At 47.7% G+C, this 18,521-nt stretch overlaps 1 pseudogene; it reads right to left on the bottom strand.

Moving 5' to 3' along the window:
- Positions 1–6,601: 6,601 nt before the first annotated feature.
- LOC143986657 (C3a anaphylatoxin chemotactic receptor pseudogene) lies at positions 6,602–7,552 on the bottom strand (annotated as a pseudogene).
- Positions 7,553–18,521: the final 10,969 nt, after the last annotated feature.

Here is an 18,521-nt window from a genome sequence, read left to right as displayed (position 1 = left end):
CACCCTGTATGAAGCACAATCTTGAGTCCTGCACCCTGTATGTAGTGCAATCCTGAGTCCTGCACCCTGTATGTAGCCCAATCCTGAGGCCTGCACCCTGTATGAAGCACAATCCTGAGTCCTGAACCTTATATGTAGCATAATCCTGAGTCATGCACCCTGTATGTAGCGCAATCCTGAGTCCTGCACCCTGTATGTAGCGCAATCCTGAGTCCTGCACCCTGTATGTAGCACAATCCTGAGTCCTGCACCTTGTACGTAGCACAATACTAAGTCCTGCACCCTGTATGTAGTGCAATTCTATGTCCTAGACCCTGTATGTAGCACAATCCTGAGTCTTGCACCCTGTACGTAGCACAATCCTGAGTCCTGCACACTGTATATAGCACAATCCCGAGTACTGCACCCTATACGTAGCACAATCCTGAGTCCTGCACCCTGTATGTAGCAAAATCCTGAGTCCTGCACCCTGTACAGAGCACACACCAGAATCCTGCACCCTGCACATAGCGCACACCTGAGTCCTGCACCCTGTATGTAGCATGCAATTCGGCCACACCTACCCTTTTATGCAGTGTGCTCCCCCGGTGGGGGGGGGGGGGTTGTGGTGGGGGCATGGTTGAGCCTTGGGTGACACCATAAAGTGCACTGTGGCAGGCTGGACAGAAGAGCCTGATGTGCTAGCCTTCCAAGTGTCTACTTCTCATTTCTGCTTATGCTGTCACTACACAGCAGCAGGACAGAGCACTGCGGCAGGCTGGAGGGGAAAGCCGCTCCGATGCGGTAAAACATAGTGGGGAGGGGGGTGACACCATGTTTTACCGCACCAGGTGACACCACTGCTGATGGGCACTACTGATGGGCGATGATGGCTGGTAATGATGGGCATTGATGGGCAGCAGTGATGGGCAGCACTGATAGGCGGCACTGATAGCCAGCACTGACTGGCATCACTAATGGGCACTGATTAGTGGCACTTGTGGGCACTGATTGCTTTCACTGGTGGGCACTGATTGCTGGCACTGGTGGCATGTTACTGTAATCAGTGCCCTGATTACATGCCTTGATGTCCCCTGGGAGGAGATGCCGCTGATCGGCTCTCCTCACCACACACTCTGTCAGTGTGAGGCGATGAGAGCCGATTACTGGCATCTCCATGTTTACATTTGGCCAGCTGTGATTGGACACAGCTGATCACATGGTTAAAGAGCTGCGGCCGTGGCTCTTTACTGAGATTGAGGTCGCGCCATGTCCTAGCAACACGGAGCAGCCACGATCGTCGCGCTGTGCACCCCCGCGGGCACTTGAAAACGGCCGTGCTGTTATGACGTCATATGACATTGTCCCAGAACGAGTGCCGCACCGCTCATCCATCATTTGACGGTGAGCGGGAGGCAATCACTTAAACATATATGTAGCGCCACCCCAACGGAGCCGCTTAAGTATATTTGGTTCTGTACTGTGCCCCTCGACCCCACAAATAGACTCGGTCCCTCTGGGACACCTTGTAAATAAAATTACTGTAGACACAATTGTAGTAAACAGAGTATCTTTACTGAAATCTTTGTAATAAAGAAACCAGTAGTATATAGCCAAGTAATATTTATTTATAGTCAACTCTAATTACTGAGCAGCATAGCACTGAGACAAATGCACATTATACCCAACACAGTTTTGAATGACCTTTTTTTTAATTCTGTATTTAATTTTATAATTTTTCATCATACAAAAAAATAGAACAATTAAAATTACAAACAATCTTTATTCAAACACCCAATTCCCCCCCCCCCCCCCCCCACACTGTGCACCTATGTCTCCGTCAATAAGGGCAGTCAGCAATCTCCTTCCCCTTACTTTTCTTATCTTCTTCCCTAATCCTCCTTTCTCCTCGCCTCTCTCCAGTCTTATTTTCTAGTTCATTGGGTTATCTCAATCACATATCTCCAGGAGTTTTTAAACTTATCCCACTCTTTCCATTTATCCTTCTGTTCTACCTCTACTAACTACTGATCGTCCTCCCCTTCTTCCCCCCTCTCTAATTTTTGTATCCTGTTTACTCCAAATATCCAATCCCGAATTTTAGGACTTTCTGTTTCCTGCCATTTTTTTGGAATTAAGCTCTTTGCTACATTAAGCAAGATTGAAATTATCGAAGCTTTATATTGTCTCACTGATCTATTTGTCCCATGGAACAAACACGTCCATGGGTCAGCAGGAATAGTTTCGTTAGTGATTAGCTTTATGAGTTCTAAAATCTCTATACAACATTTTTTTAATAATGGTGCACTCCCACCATGATGTGGAGCACTGTACCTTTATTTTTACACCCTCTCCAACACTCAGAGGACCTCTCTTGCTGGAAGTGACTGATTCTGTCAGGCGTATAATACCATCTTACCAGACATTTATCATTTGTTTCCGCCATCTTGGAGTCTATCGCGGAGGCCATGGGTCAATTTCCAAATTTTTCCTAACATGTGTTTAGTGCAACTAGTTCCTATTTCCCTTTCCCATTTCTTGACATATGGAGGGACATCCAATCCCTCTCCCTCTGAAAGGAATTTATATAGTCGTGCTGTGCTATCTTTTGAGTTTCCCTTCATAACCAGCCTCTCCATCGGAGTATAATCTTCTCCGAATTCGAATTGGGGTTGGTAGTTTCCGCACAAAATATTTCAATTGGATGTACCTCCATATGTCAATTTTCATCACCTCCGTGTCTAGTTGAAGTTCTTGTAAGGTGCGTATTTTACCATTTTTTACTATATATTTCACTTGCGCGTTTTCTTTTTTAATCCAGTTCCCTCCCACTTCCCTCCTCCCGGGCTCAAAATATTCATTTTCCTTTAAATAAATGAAAGGCGAATTGTACTTCCATTTTTTGTGTGTATGTACCCTATTCCATATTTTAAGTGTAGTACGTGTTATTTCGTGTGTATTCTGTCCCAATGTTCTAACTTGAGGGGGATTCCATAGTATGTGTCCTAAATGTATATTACTCAAGGTGTATTCTATATTTGTCCATCTCTTATCCCTACTCTCTTTTGTCCATTCTATTAATCGTGAGAGTGACACTACGTTGCAGTATTTTTTTATAATCCGGCACCGCTAGGCCTCTCTGATTTTTTTTCTAGATTTAATACCGTGGCTGAAATTCAGGGTTTTTTATTGCTCCATATGAAGCTAGATATAATACCCTTTGAAGTTCTGAAAAAGGATTGTGGGATTGTTAAGGGGAGCATCTGAAATTTGTAGAGGATTTTGGGGGTTATCAACATTTTTACAGCGTTTATTCGCCCAAACCATGACAGGGGGCAGGTTGTAATTTTTTTTTTCGTTTCTCTTCTTATCTTTGTCTAATAACTTAAAGCGGAGGTCCACCCTAAAGTGGAACTTCCGCTCATTGGAACCCTCCCCCCCTCCGGCGCCACAATTGGCACCTTTCAGGGGGGAGGGGGGTGCAGATACCTGTACAGTACAGGTATCTGCACCCACTTCCGGCATAGCTATCTGCGGAAAGGGGCGTAGATTATGCCCCTTTCCGAAGGTCCCCCGCTGTCTGCTGGGAAACACACGGATCCCAGAGACAGCGGGGACCATCCTTATTGCGCAGCGCGACTCGCGCATGCGCAGTAGGGAACCGAGAGATGAAGCAGCAAGGCTCCACTTCCTGATTCCCATACCCAAGATGGCGGCGGCAGCACCCGAGAGACGTTCGAGAGATCGGCTTCGGGTGCCGACATCGCGGGCGCGCTGGACGGGTAAGTGTCATTATTTTAGAAGTCAGCAGCTGCCGTATTTGTAGCTGCTGGCTTTTTAAAAAAAAAAAAACTGCAGACTCCCGCTTTTATACCATGAGAAGTGAAATTCTTTTGAGAGTTTTTCTTCCTCTAATTTATTTATATTGATGTTTAATATTTCCGACTTATTCGGGTTTATTTTAAGATTTGAGATTTCTCCATATTTTTTTTAGAACATTTAACAGGTTGGGGATCATTGTCCTGGGATTTGTTATAAAGAAGAGCACATCATCAGCAAACGCTGCTATTTTGTGCTCCTCTTCTCCCACCCTTATCCCCCTAATGTCCACACTATTTCTGATGGAGGCCAATAAAGGCTCCAATGATAATATGAACAATAAGGGGGGCAGAGGGTACCCCTGTCTAGTTCCATTTTTCATTGAGAACGGCAGAGAGGATACTCCATTCACTTTTACCGATGTTTGGGGGTCTTTATATAATACTTTTATCTAGCTGATCATCCTGGTGCCAACTCCCATGGCCTCCAACGATTTCAACATGTAACCCCAGTCCACCCTGTCAAAGGCCTTTTCAGCATCCATTGACAGGAGTAGACTGGGGTCCCCACCGATGTTAGCTGCCTGCAGGAGCAATAAATCCCAGACACCATTATCCCTTCCTTCTCTACCAACTATAAATCTGACCTGATCCGGATGGACCAACTCGGTCATCTTCTCCTTCAATCTTTTAGCCAATATGCTTGCGTATAATTTGGTGTCGGCGTTCAGTAAAGCGATAGGTCTATAACTAGAACAGAGCCTACTGTCCTTGTCTTCTTTTAATATCACTGTTATTGATGCAGACAAAGCGTCTCTTCCCATTTCGCATTCCGTTCCTAGTTTATTCCAATAGTGGCAGAGTTTTTGGGACTAATATTTCTTTATACTTTTTAAGATAAAGCGTTTTGAATAACCTTAAAGACGTAAACGTAACCTATGTGCCAAGACATAAAGGGGGGACAGAGACGTCCTGTTACCGACCAGTCTGTCTCCCTAAAATCCTGAGCTCCCAGACCTTGAAGGTATATGCGCTATACAATATGCAAACATTATCAACTTGTATTGCTTTAAGGCTACTTTCACACTGAGGCATTTTACAGGTGCTATATCGCTTAAAATAGCGCCTCTCCTGTCACTGGAGTGGTGCGCTGGCAGGACCCTTAAAAAAGTCCCGCAAACAGCATCTTTGTGGCGCGTTAGGAACGATGTATACACCGCTCCTAAAGCGCCCCTGCCCATTGAAATCAATGGGAAGCGCCGCCAAAGTGCCCTTAAAGTTAGAGTTCCACCTTAATCAGTACAAAGGTTTTGCACTGTGTCCTTGGCTGAATAAAGTCCTCACTGTGGAGATGTCCGGTATCTTCAACTAGCGTAAAGGCCCAGAATAATCTCTATATAAAGTAACTCAAGGAAAAGAAACAACTGATGTAAAGTGTCTCCCGGGGAAAGCTCTGACAAGAAGACAAGGTGTCTGCATGCAGTGTCTCTTAGAAATAGTTTACGCAAGATGGGCTACTGCCCACTCACCAATCTGGTGACACGAGGGCCGAAAATGATAGATGTCCTAGGGCAGGTTCTTTAGGAACGCTCAACTGACAATCTGAGAGCAGGAGGGCACAGCGATGTCTGCATATGCACCTGGAGATACTCCCAGAGGTACCCGCTGGCGAGATGTCTGTGACTGACTGAAGGTGAAGCTATGGCAGGATAGGCACACAGTCCCTTGGAGTTGTGGCAGGATGGTCACACCGACAGAAAAGCAGAAGCCCCTGTCACTTATGTCCGGTTTTCTCCTCCCCTCTGCTCAGGACATGCTGGGGTGTGTAGTTCTGTCCCCTAGGGATCACAATGGGGCCACTGGTGCAAGAGACTACATGTCCCAGGATCAGTGGCGGCCCGTAACGCAGGGGAGCTGTCCCCCTATCCATTCATCTGGCCCCCTAATCTACATGCAGGGAGTCGGACGCAAGGATTCCAATGGGTATTTTTTTTTAAGCACGTGATTAGAGCCAGATGCTCTAATTGGCTTAAAAAAAGGGTGGGCGCGGGGCGCACAGCACTACTCCCTGAGGCCATCCAGCTGTGGGAGGGAGAAGAAGGGAGGAGAGGCAAGGAGGAAGCCGCCGTGATGTGCTGTGGAGCAAGAGATGCAGGGTAAGCCGCCGCCCGGAGGAAACGCTGCCCGATAGATAAGGTAAGGGCAGGGCTGGTGACTGACCAATGGGCGGGTGGTGCAGGTGATGTGTGCGGGTAACCCAAACGACCGGGGGGGGGGGTGGCTGTGGGTGCAAGGCTTGCCGCCCCCCTCCCCCAAAAAATATACCACCAGCTGCCACTGCTCAGGATCCTCTGCTGCAGCAGTTCTGTCCCTCTCCCCATGCCAATGAGGAAGCAGTGGCGGGGGCCGCGGGTGGCTATCCGGCACCCGCTACATATACATTTGGAAATGCCAGTTTCTTGGCTGTCATGTTTATCCTCTTGCTTCAGTATTATGTGTCCCATGCCCTGAACAAGTAAAGAAATAAAGATTTCTGACTTTACAGATAAGCAGACTTGTTCAAGCTTAGTGATCGGTGGACAGATTGGATAACTTGGAGGGGGGAGGGGGGGGCTGCACATAAACTGATAACACCTATCACCCCAAATGTTCAATAAGCACTAAGCCCTGATGCCATGTGACTTATTCAAGACATACAGTATGGCCGCCCTAACACACAATGATACGATTTTGAGAAGGCAGTTCATTACAATCACTAATAAAGCTAAAAACGCGCTAAAACATCTACAAATCCATTTCATACATTATATCGGGAGTCCTTCTTCTTCTTCTGGGGTGCGCTGGTCCTCATTGCCTGGTGGAGATAATAAGTTCTCCCCAAATATATTTTGCATGAGCTCGGCAATAGACTGTCTCAGCTTCTGCTTCATATATTTCCCCAAAAAAGACGTAGAGTATTGGGTTGATGCAACTATTGAAGGTGGCCAGAGACAGTGAGAGAAGGTCCAGGATGTACAATACCTCATTGACAGTGTATAGCACAGTTAGTTCGATGATGTGGTAGGGGGCCCAGGTGATGAAAAACACAACAATAATACTTATTGACATCTTGATGGTTTTTCTACCTACTTCAGAAAATCTGATATTTTGTGCTTTAAAAGCCAGATGAATGTAACAGATACAAATGATAATAAGAGGGACCAGAAATGCACAAATTGCACGTGTAAGGTTGATAGGCTTTATCATGTAAAAATCTGAATAACAGGAGGTGTAGTTATAGTCAGTTGTAAATCTTTTGTTGATGGCGGTAGGCAGACACATCACCAAGGACAACATCCAAATAGCCAAGCATATCATCCACGCCATTTTGATTCTTCGGTGATTTCGGGCCCACACGGGATGGACAACCAGAATCCATCAGTCAATGCTGATAGCCACCAGGGTGAAGACACTGGTGTACATGTTTAGGGGAATGATGAAGGGTAAAATCCTGCAGAGGGCAGGTCCGTACAGCCAGTCTTGGTAGAAGAACTGCACTACAATGAATGGAAGACACAAGCAGCACATGATATCGGCCAGAGCAAGGTTCCCAAACCAAACAGTGGTCACGGTCCGCTCCATCTTCACTCCAGTAACCCAAAGCACCAGAGCATTGCCGGGGAGACCCACAAGAGTGGTGATAGATAAAACCAGGATGGTGATCATCTTCGGGCTGTAAACCGTGCTTGGTACCATTTCACTGCTGACATTGAACATCTTGTTTACCTGTAAAGACATCAAGAGTTACTTCATCTGTCTGATTATTAATCAATTTCATATTATTGTAAGGAAAATAATGTAACTTCTAGTAATAAACGCTTAAGGATCACCCCACATACATATACTGCAGCAGGGTGGCCCTTAGCCCTTGTACAGACGGTCGGAGACAGTCGGAGTCGGTCGGAGATTCCAACAGAATGTGTCCGATTGGACCGTTTTGTCGGATATTCCGACTGTGTGTGGTCTACATCGGACTGTTTCTGTCGGAGTATCCGACGGACCAAGTTTTCCAACTTGTTGGTAAAATTTTCTGACAAAATGCTCCGATCGGGCATACTCCGATCATGTGTAGAGAATTCCGATCGGACAAAGTGCAACGCTTGCTCAGATCAAATTCCTACACCAAAGCTATTGGCTACTAGCCTGAACGTAGTCCCGTCTTAACGAATCAACGTAATCACGTCGGATTTTCCGACAACTTTGTCCGACCGTGTGTATGCAACAGTTTCGGACAAAATCCGTCGGATAAAATCCGACGGACAAAATCCGACGGATTTGGTTGTCGGAATCTCCGACCCGTGTGTACAAGGGCTTAGAGTGGAGGGCCACCCATAAAAAAAATGCATTAATATCTTAAAATAAATAAATAAATACATTTTTTAACTTACCTGAAACCGCTGTTGCTAGGCGGTCTTCCTAATCTGCCTCTTCCTATGCCGCGGCGCTTCCTCCTCTTCGGTGAGCGGCCCCGTAGCCTTCTGGGACATGCGTGTGTCCCCCAGAAAACAACGGGGCCATTCACAAAGCGCCGCACAACTTGCGCATGCGCAGTTGGAAATGGGCAGTGAAGCCGCAAGGCAGCCTTGATGGTGGCTTGCATGTGGATTTTGTGAACACAAGTGGAATTTTGAACTAAAGTGGAGAGTTAATAACCAGGAGTTGAAAACAGGAGTTAAGACAGGAGTCTCTAACCTTTTACCAATCCTTAAAGCACAACAGAGAAAAACCCTGCGATAGACACCACGACCAATGCTGCAAGTTGACGACAGCGGAGCGTCTGAGGGTTTACGTTATTTGCATAAGTTTCTATGAGATCACAGTGCATGTTCTAACGCCGTCATGGACATTGCGCGCAAGGGTTAAGGGCCGCAGAGGTGATCAAATACCACCAAAAAAAAGCTCCAAAAGGACGTCAATTTTTGTTTGGGAGCAACGTCACGCGATTGTCAGTTAAAACGACGCAGTGCCGAATCGCAAAAAGTGCTCTGGTGTTTGGCCAGCCAAATGGTCCGGGGCTGAAGTGGTTAAGGATTCACCGGAACCAGACAGTTAACGGGGACCACCGCAACCAGGTAAGCTCGCACCTCCACTCCCACCCACCCTAGTGATTGTTCCAGGGACTCCGTTCAACCGCCTCCGGGGGTCAGGAAGGAATTTTTGCCCCACTGCTGCTACTGCCAGGGTTTTTTTTTGCCTTCCTCTGGAACAATCAGGAACAACCGTAGGTTAGCATACCCCTACCTTCGGCCTCCATTCCATTTTTCACGCTATCCTAGGATGACTACTCCAGATCACAGCCAGACTTCTTTTCTGAGCGGGGATCGTCACCTCAAGTAAAGGTAGCCGGAACAGCCAGCAACCCAATACAACAACTCCGTCCGCATCCATATAGGCATCCCCTGATCAACTTGCGCGCTAATAGCCTCAAGCACGGCGGCAAGTCTGATACCTACCCTGTCCTCAGGGTCAATACCCTGACCAGGATCATCATCTTTAGGCCCATAGTACCATCAACCTCATCAACAAACCATGTGCTACTTCAAATACTCAGCTGAAGTTCTCCACAGACTAAGGGACATCAACACCACATTGCCATCTTCCATACAAAAAATACTTCAAAGAGAACAACTATTAAAAACCGGAAGACAAGCAACTCCCAACCATAGGAAGAGATCTACTCAACCACTACAATTAGATTGCGCCTTGATTAATGCCAGGTCTGCAGTCAAACACAGACTGGAATTACACGACTTCATCATCGAGAACAATGTAGACTGCCTCTTCATCACCGAAAGCTGGCTAACCTCTGACTGCAACACCATCCTCACCGAATTGGTGCCGAAAAACTACAGGATCCTAACCGAACACCGGATAGGGAAAAAAGGAGGAGGCCTAGTAGTGATCTTTAAAGCTCACTTGGGGCTCACCAAACCATCATCTCAGAACCCAGTGCCTTTTATGGAGACCCTGACGCTACATCTCCAATCAACACCCCATGACACCACTCATATTCTACTGTGCTACAGACCACCGGGACCAAAGTCCAATCTTCTTTCACCCCTCACGGAATGCTTCGCAATACACACCCTAAAATTCAAAAATTTCCTGGCACTCGGAGATTTCAACCTTTGGGAAAATGAGCCCAAAGACCCCATCGCGACTGCCTGCATCAATCAACTTGAAGGGTCTCCAGCAACTGATAAACACTCCTATGCATGGGTCAGGACACACCCTGGACCTCATTTTCAAACAGAACATTGACATCAACATACTCGACAACATAACACTGCCATGGACGGATCACCATGCCATCAAATTCAAAATCGCTACCAACATCACCAACAAAAAACGGAATCCTGTAACAACAACGCACTGGACCAGATCACATAAAAAACTGTACTCCGAATCCATCAAATCCACTCTGTCCAACAAGATAACTACAATAACCTTAAACCACTCTACGGAGGAAACACTCAACTTCCTGAACAGGGCATTGCTGCAATCAGCAGACTCGGTAGCACCAAAACGCAGGGCTCTCATCAGGAAGAAAAACTCTGGATGGTTTAATGGCTCCCTCTCCATACTAAAGCAAGAACGCAGAAGAGCGGAAAGAATATGTAGTAGAAATCCCACCGAGGAAAACCACTTTAACTACAAAGGTCTCACAGAGAATTATCGGAAAGCAATCTTCAAAGCCAAAAAGGACCACTTCTCATATACAATCTCAACGGCCGCAAACCAACCACGGGAACTGTTTAAACTAGTCAATCAATCAATGAATCCGGTGTGCCTAGAACCCCCAGAAAGTGAATCCCAGGATTACTGTGATAAACTGTCTGATTTTTTTCATCAATAAAGTCAAAACCATCAGGGAAACAATCTGTCAGAAGAAAACATCCGACCTCAGCCAGAAAATACATAAAGAGGATGTCTGCACCAACATACCGCAACCGCCAAAATTTTCACTATCCCCAATTACCGTAGACACCGCAAAAAACATCATTAATAAACTGCGTGACAGTACCTCACCTATTGACATCATCTCCACAAAACTACTGAAAGAATGCTCCGACATCGTGGCTCCAACCATAACCCACCTCATTAACCGATCATTCCACGAAGGGATTGTTCCCAGCATCCTCAAACAAGGCATCGTCAAACCTCTACTCAAGAAACCAAACCTGGACCCTCAGGATCCAAACAACCGTAGGCCAATTACAAGCCTCAACACCATTTCTAAGATCATGGAGAAAGCTGTAGTACATCAGCTACAACTTCACCTGGATACTCACAAACTCCTGGACCCGCTGCAATCAGGCTTCCGCCCGGGTCATGGAACAGAAACAGCTCTCCTCAAGATCTGGGATGACGCCCTCAAAGCAGCAGATGACGGAGAGCAGTGTCTCCTCGTACTGCTAGACCTAAGTGCAGCGTTTGATACAGTAGATCACAATACTCTACTCGTCCACCTCACAGAAGTAGCCGGAGTCCAAGACATAGATCTCCATTGGTTCACGTCCTTCCTAGGAAATCGGTCACAGACAGTGAAACTAGGAAAATTCCTCTCTGAATCCCGGGCAGTCACCTGCGGAGTCCCTCAAGGCTCTCCTTTATCATCCGTTCTCTTCAACATTTACATTCGCCCACTCCTTCAAATCATCAGATGCTCAGATCTCTGCTTCCACTCTTACGCTGACGACACGCAACTTTATTTCCGGATCAATGGAAAAAAAGATCACCAACAACAACTTGAAAACTGCCTCAAATCAATAGAGGACTGGATGACCACTAACTCCCTCCAGCTGAATGAATCAAAGACAGAGCTTCTTATCTTACACCCAAATCATAAGCCCGCAACCAAAACCTCCTGGTCTCCACCCACCGTCTTTGGGCAGACCATCTCCCCAAAGACCAAAGCGAAGAGTCTCGGGGTTATTTTAGACGCACAAATGTCAATGGATGCGCAAATAGGATCTGTAGTCAGTCGATCTCACCATCGGCTGCGCATGCTTCGCAGACTCCTCCCTTTTATCCCAAAGAATGACAAAGCAGTGGTAGTTGGAACAATCATTAATTCACGACTGGACTACGCAAACTCGCTTTACATAGGATTACCACAATATCAACTTGCGCAATTACAACTGATCCAAAACACGGCGGCAAGGCTGATAACAGGAAAAAAAAACTGGGAATCCATCTCTCCTTCACTGAGGAGCTTACATTGGCTAACGGTAAAAAATCGGATCACGTTCAAGACCCTTTGCCTCACCCACAAATGTGTGCATAGAGAAGCTCCGCAATACCTAATGGAGAAAATAAATCATTACACACCAAACCGCAGTCTTCCATCAGCCAACAAAAACCTCCTCCTCGTGCCCAAAGCCCGGTATAAATCCAAGGGGGATCGGAGATTCGCTGTCCAAGGACCTCGGCTATGAAATGCTCTACCAATCAACATCCGCCTGGAAGAAAATCACCTGGCTTTTAGGAAAAAAAACTCAAGACCTTCCTCTTTTAGCAGATGATCAAAGCTCGCCACAGCGCCTAGAGGCGATTCAGTTCGCATTGTGCGCTATACAAGTATTTCATTCATTCAAAGAGGTCAGTAGTAGGAAGGGTAGTGTACAGAGGTCAGTAGTAGGAAGGGTAGTGTACAGAGGTCAATAGTAGGAAGGGTAGTGTACAGAGGTCAGTAGTAGGAAGGGTGGTGTACAGAGGTCAGTAGTAGGAAGGGTAGTGTACAGAGGTCAGTAGTAGGAAGGGTAGTGTACAGAGGTCAGTAGTAGGAAGGGTGGTGTACAGAGGTCAGTAGTAGGAAGGGTGGTGTACAGAGGTCAGTAGAATGTAGGGCAGTGTGCAGGGAACAGTAGGGCACATGCTGGGGGGGATTGGGAGGGCATACACTGGGGGGGATCAGGAGGGCATACACGGGGGGGATCAGGAGGGCATACACTGGGGGTGATCAGGAAGGCATACACAGGGGGGGATCAGGAGGGCATACACTGGGGGGGAGTCAGGAGGGCATACACTGGGGGGATCAGGAGGGCATACACTGGGGGGGATTAGGAGGGCATACACTGATACACTGGGGGAGGGGGGATTCAGGAGGGCATACACTGATACACTGGGGGAATCAGGAGGGCATAGGCTGATACACTGGGGGGGATTCAGGAGGGCATACACTGATACACTGGGGGGGATTCAGGAGGGCATACACTGATACACTGGGGGGGGGGTTGGATTCAGGAGGGCATACACTGATACACTGGAAGGGGGGATCAGGAGGGCATACGTTGATACATTGGGGGGGATTCAGGAGGGCATACACTGATACACTGGGGGGGGGGGATTCAGGAGGGCATACACTGATACACTAGGGGGGGGAATTCAGGAGGGCATACACTGGGGGGGGGGGTTGGATTCAGGAGGGCATACACTGATACACTGGGGGGGGGATTCAGGAGGGCATACACTGATACACTGGGGGGTGATTCAGGAGGGCATACACTGATACACTGGGGGGGGGTTGGATTCAGGAGGGAATATACTGATACATTGGGGGGGGGGTGATTCAGGAGGGCATACACTGATACACTGGGGGGGGGGGATTCAGGAGGGAATATACTGGGGCCAGTCATAATCACTTGTCATGAAAATAATTGAAGATCTCATTCCTCACCTCACAGCACCTCTATACTAATCTGCAGTAACTCAGCATAGAGGTGCCCATAAAAAGACCCACAATGCAGTGCTGGCAGCAGAGCTCACCTCCAGCAACTTTCACACGGATCTCTCTGATCAGCAGCCGCACACATCTCCCCTCTTCCAGACGAGCGTGATCTGGGGGGAAAGACACGCCCCCCATCCCGCCCACTCAAGCAGCAGCCTGCAGGAGAGAGGCTGAAAAGCTGCAGGGGGAGGTACAGGGGGCGGAGAGTGTAGTCCCGAGGATTCTGAACAGCAATTCATGCTTAGAATGGCTGCTAGTTGTCCAGCCCATCCGATGGCCAGGTAACCAGAGCAGATCTGGGCGCGCTCGGCCTCAGTCTTTAATGTTTTCTCGAAGGGTGCAATTGCCCCGTCGCCCCCCCCCTGGATCCGCCCCTGACTTGCGGAGGGAATAAAAGTATAGAAAAAACACAGTAAAACCATGATTAGAAGGTGAGAGATGTTCTGAATTGATGGTGTACTATAAACATATGTCTGCATCCCAAAAGCTGACGCGTTTCGTGTGAAAGACACTCATCAGGGGCGGATGCTCAGGTACGTGTAGAAGATATGATAAAATGCGATTAATCTAATTGTAACTGATCATAACAGGGAAAGGTGGGTGAGCCCACCCTGAGTACTTAAAGTGGTGTTCCACACACAAATTTTTTTTATTAAAATTCCTAAAAAAATAAAACATTTCGAAAAAATTAATTTTAAATCACCTCTAAATGCCTGTTGCTAGGGGGTCCCTCGAAGTCTGCCTCCTTCAGTGCCTGGGCTGGTGACATCACTTCCCCTCGGCGCAGGAAGTGCTCAGCTCTGCCCCCTCCCTCCTGTCAATCATCTGGGACACGTGACAGGTCCCAGATGACTGCGCGGCCAACTCCAAGGAAATCTCCAGACCAGATCCCCAAAAATAAGTCCCCAGAAACTTTTTAATAATAAATTGTAATAAAATTATTGTTTTTATCATCATGATGTCAGAAACCATGAATCATACTGAGACAGAAGTCCAGTTAAATCACACTTGTTTAATAATAAAAGTAAATAGAACAAAAGTAGTCAAAACATAGCCAGAGTTAAGGAACCGAAACGGATAGCCATACAAGCCAAAACGTCAGGGAGCCAGAGAACAGCGTAGTAGAACAGCAAGCAGGATCTGGAGCCAGAAGGAATGTCAGACAAGCCAAAAAACATCAGACACAGACTGATATTCTGCAAAAGGTACAGGGATTGGACTGCTGGGAACTGGGAGAAAGTATTTTTTTTCTGATGAATCCAATCAGAATTTGTGGTCATTCATGCCCTTGTGTTTGTAAACTTTTCTAAGTGGTTCAATGGTATTGTGTGCGTTTCTCATTGCTAACATCACATTGCAGAATGGAACCCAAAGTGTCAGAGGTAAGAGGGGATCTGCAGGTTTGGGGTAACCAGTGGGCTATAAAGTCAATCAGCAGCTCACGGGGGTACTGCTACACTTGTATCACCTGTCTCCCTTATGGATTCCAATATAAGGGCTCCAATGTTTGGCATTCTAGAATAGGAAACTTATCCTGGTGGATTTATAACTCCTCGACAAGTCTAAAAGACCTTCATAGATCATCTGTCTTCATCTCCATCAAAAAAACGTAAACTACACTGGGAAAAAAAATCACTGATCGAGAGATACGGGGGACCTTCAAACAAACACTTCTATACCCCCCATTATTGTCTTACTCCCACACACTCTTCCACTAAGGGCGAGTGCGTTCATTTCAAAAGTACGGCGGATAGTCCGGCGGACTTAGTACGCCGTATTAGTACGCTGCCAAAGTTCCCTGTGTGGGCAAGTAGCTGGTTCGGAAAGTCCGGCGGAAAGTCCGCCAGACTAAGTCCACCGGATAGTCTGCTACGTGTGTACGCGGCATTACTTTGGAAAGTTGTATCTCTCTTCCCTCAAAGGGAAAGGTATGATATCCATCCTACACCACTATCAGTCACACTCGATGCTTGTCCTGGTTTTTGTAAAAATTTCAAAAAAATTTCCATTAAATGCATGAGATGATTAGAAATTAGTCTCAGCATCGTCTTCTTACCTTGCCTACACAAGTGGGTATGGGACATCTCTGTGTAATACAGGGAACACCCCCCTCTCTTATTTGTTGTCACACAAACAGATGCCACCATTGGAAGAGATCCCATCTATTCCTGTTCTGGTGAGAACTATAAAGTTTCCTCCATCCTTACTCTCTCCAGGTGACAACGGTCAATTAGGGATGAGCTCGGTGTTCGAGTCGAACGCATGTTCGACTCAAACACCAGCCGTTCGCCAAATTCAGAACTTTGTGGACCGTTCGCACCATATTCGTGTGGCACGAACGGCCCACAATGCACTACGCCATCGCAGTGCATTGCTGGCTCATGATTGGCCAAGCATGCACTGTGACCCCGCATGCTTGGCCAATCACAGCGCCGGCAGTGAGGAGAGCCTTAATTGGCCACAGGCAGGATGCCTGTGGCCAATTATAACTCAGGGGGGTTAAGTATACGCCCCACACTATATAAGGCCGCCAGTGCTGCGGCCTTGTGTAGTGTGTTGCGGCGGTCAGGGAAAGAGCAGGATAGGCAGAGACAGTGTCTTTGTGGCTTGAAAACCTAGTGCTGTTGCAGTGGGTGTTGTGTGCCTCCAGCACAGTATACACCTGAAGATACCCCTTATTGCTGGTGTTCTGTAATACAGGCATCTGCAGCAGTTAAAGTGGGTGTTGTGTGCCTCCAGCACAGTATACACCTGAAGATACCCCTTATTGCTGGTGTTCTGTAATACAGGCATCTGCAGCAGTTAAAGTGAGTGTTGTGTGCCTCCAGCACAGTATACACCTGAAGATACCCCTTATTGCTGGTGTTCTGTAATACAGGCATCTGCAGCAGTTAAAGTGGGTGTTGTATGCCTCCTGCACAGTATACACCTGAAGCTACCCCTTATTGCTGGTGTTCTGTAATACAGTCATCTGCAGCATTTACAGTGGGTGTTTTGTGCCTCCTGCACAGTATACACCTGAAGCTACCCCTTATTGCTGGTATTGTTCTATTTCTGTAACACAGTCAGGCAGCTGCAGTAATTATAGTCGGTGTACTGTGTCATCTGCTCAGTGTGCACCTAAAGCTACCCAATTGCTGGTTTTCTAATCTCCCTGCAGGCCATTACTATGTCTGGAAGGCCAACAAGGAGAGGCAGACAGTTACGAGCCAATAAAAGAGGGCAAGCAGGCTCTGTGTCTAGAGACAACAGTGCTGGTCGTGGATGCGGTGCATTGTCATCATCAGCACGTGGCCATGGGACACACTTGTTCTTTTTTTTCGGCAGCTGGACGTGTTGAGCCGCATCATGCTGAAGACTTGTGTCCAAGACTTGTACCAAGCCCTCCTCATCCTCCTCATCCTCTCTCGCCCAGGCTCAGGGTACTAGCAAAGCAGCTGCCAGCGCATCCTTTTCCCTCATCTCAATTTCATCAGTCACTCCTTCCCTAGACCCACCATGTCCTCCTGAGGAGTCCCCCAAACTGTTTGACCACAGTGTTGGGTACATGCTCCAGGAGGATGCCCAGCGTTTTGAAGGCTCTGATGATGATACCCAGCTAGAGGAAGGCAGTAGCGTGAGTGCAGAGAGAAGGGATGCTCAAGAAGGACAGCAATCTGGCAGTCATGTTACATCAGCTGCAGCATACTGCCAGGTTTGCTCCAGTGATGAAGAGAGAGGGGATTATGAGGTCACTGACTCCACATGGGTGCCTGATAGGAGAGAGGAGGAGGAGGAGGAGGAGGAGGAGGCACATATCCAACGAGGCAGGATGCCCTCCGGGGGCCGACTTAGGGGCAGCACACCGACTGAATCACACCGCAGAGCTCCACCTGTGAAGGGCGCTGCCTCTGCGCGTTATTCCAAAAGTTCTTTGGTGTGGGCCTTTTTTGAGACGAGTGCATCGGATCGCACCGCTGCTATCTGCAACATATGTCTCAAGTGTATCTCGCGTGGCCAAAACATCAGCCGCTTGGGCACCACATGCTTGACCAGACATATGTTGACCTGCCATGCAGCTCGTTGGCAAGCGTACCTTAAAGACCCACACCAAAGAACAATGCGGACCTCTCCTTCCTCCTTATCAGCTGGGATCTCCAACCCCACTAGACCTTCAGTCCTCTCTGAAACCTGCACTGAGAGGAACGAAGGTGTAGAATTAGGTGTGTCACAGCCAAGTTCTTGCGGGCACTCTGCTAGCAGTACACCGATGTCCGATTGTACCAAGCAAATTTCCCTGCTCCAGCTGCTGGACCGTCGAAAGAAGTTCACTCCCAGCCATCCACATGCCCAGCGGTTGAATGCCTCACTTTACAGGGCGGTCAGCGGTAAGGCGCATATTACTGCTGACTCATGGTCCAGCAGGCATGGACAGGGACATTACCTATCTTTCACGGCCTATTGGGTCACTTTTCTAGCAGCTGGGAAGGATGCAGGACAAGGTGCAGTAGTGTTGGAGGTTGTTCCGCCACCACGCCTCCAAAATGCTACTACTGGTTGTGAGACACCTTTCTCCTCCACCCCCTCCTCTTCTTCCTCCATGGCCTCTTCTAGTGCTCTGTCCTCGGAACCAGCGGTGCTTCGTAGGCGTTCAAGGGGCTAGGCAAAAAGATGCCATGCCATGCTTGCGCTAGTTTGTTTGAGGGACAGAAGCCAAACAGGGACAGATATTTTGTCAGTTCTGCAGGGGCAGGCCGAGAGGTGGTTGACGCCATGCCATCTTAAGCCAAGAATGGTGGTTTGTGACAATGGCACCATCCTCCTCTCCAGCCTTCGACAGAGACAACTGACCCATGTGCCTGTTCGACTCGAACACCAAGCTCATCCCTACCCTCCACACTCACCTCCTGTACATACTGTCCACTCTCATACCTACCACACTCTACTGTACATATGACCCTCTATCATACCCTCCA

This window comes from Lithobates pipiens, unplaced genomic scaffold (assembly GCF_037356315.1).
Source record: "Lithobates pipiens isolate NorthernLeopardFrog02 unplaced genomic scaffold, aLitPip1_a1.2 Scaffold_175, whole genome shotgun sequence".
Taxonomy (NCBI): Eukaryota; Metazoa; Chordata; class Amphibia; order Anura; family Ranidae; genus Lithobates; species Lithobates pipiens.
The sequence above is the reverse complement of the archived record's forward strand: the minus strand, read 5'-3'. Positions and strand labels throughout refer to the sequence as shown.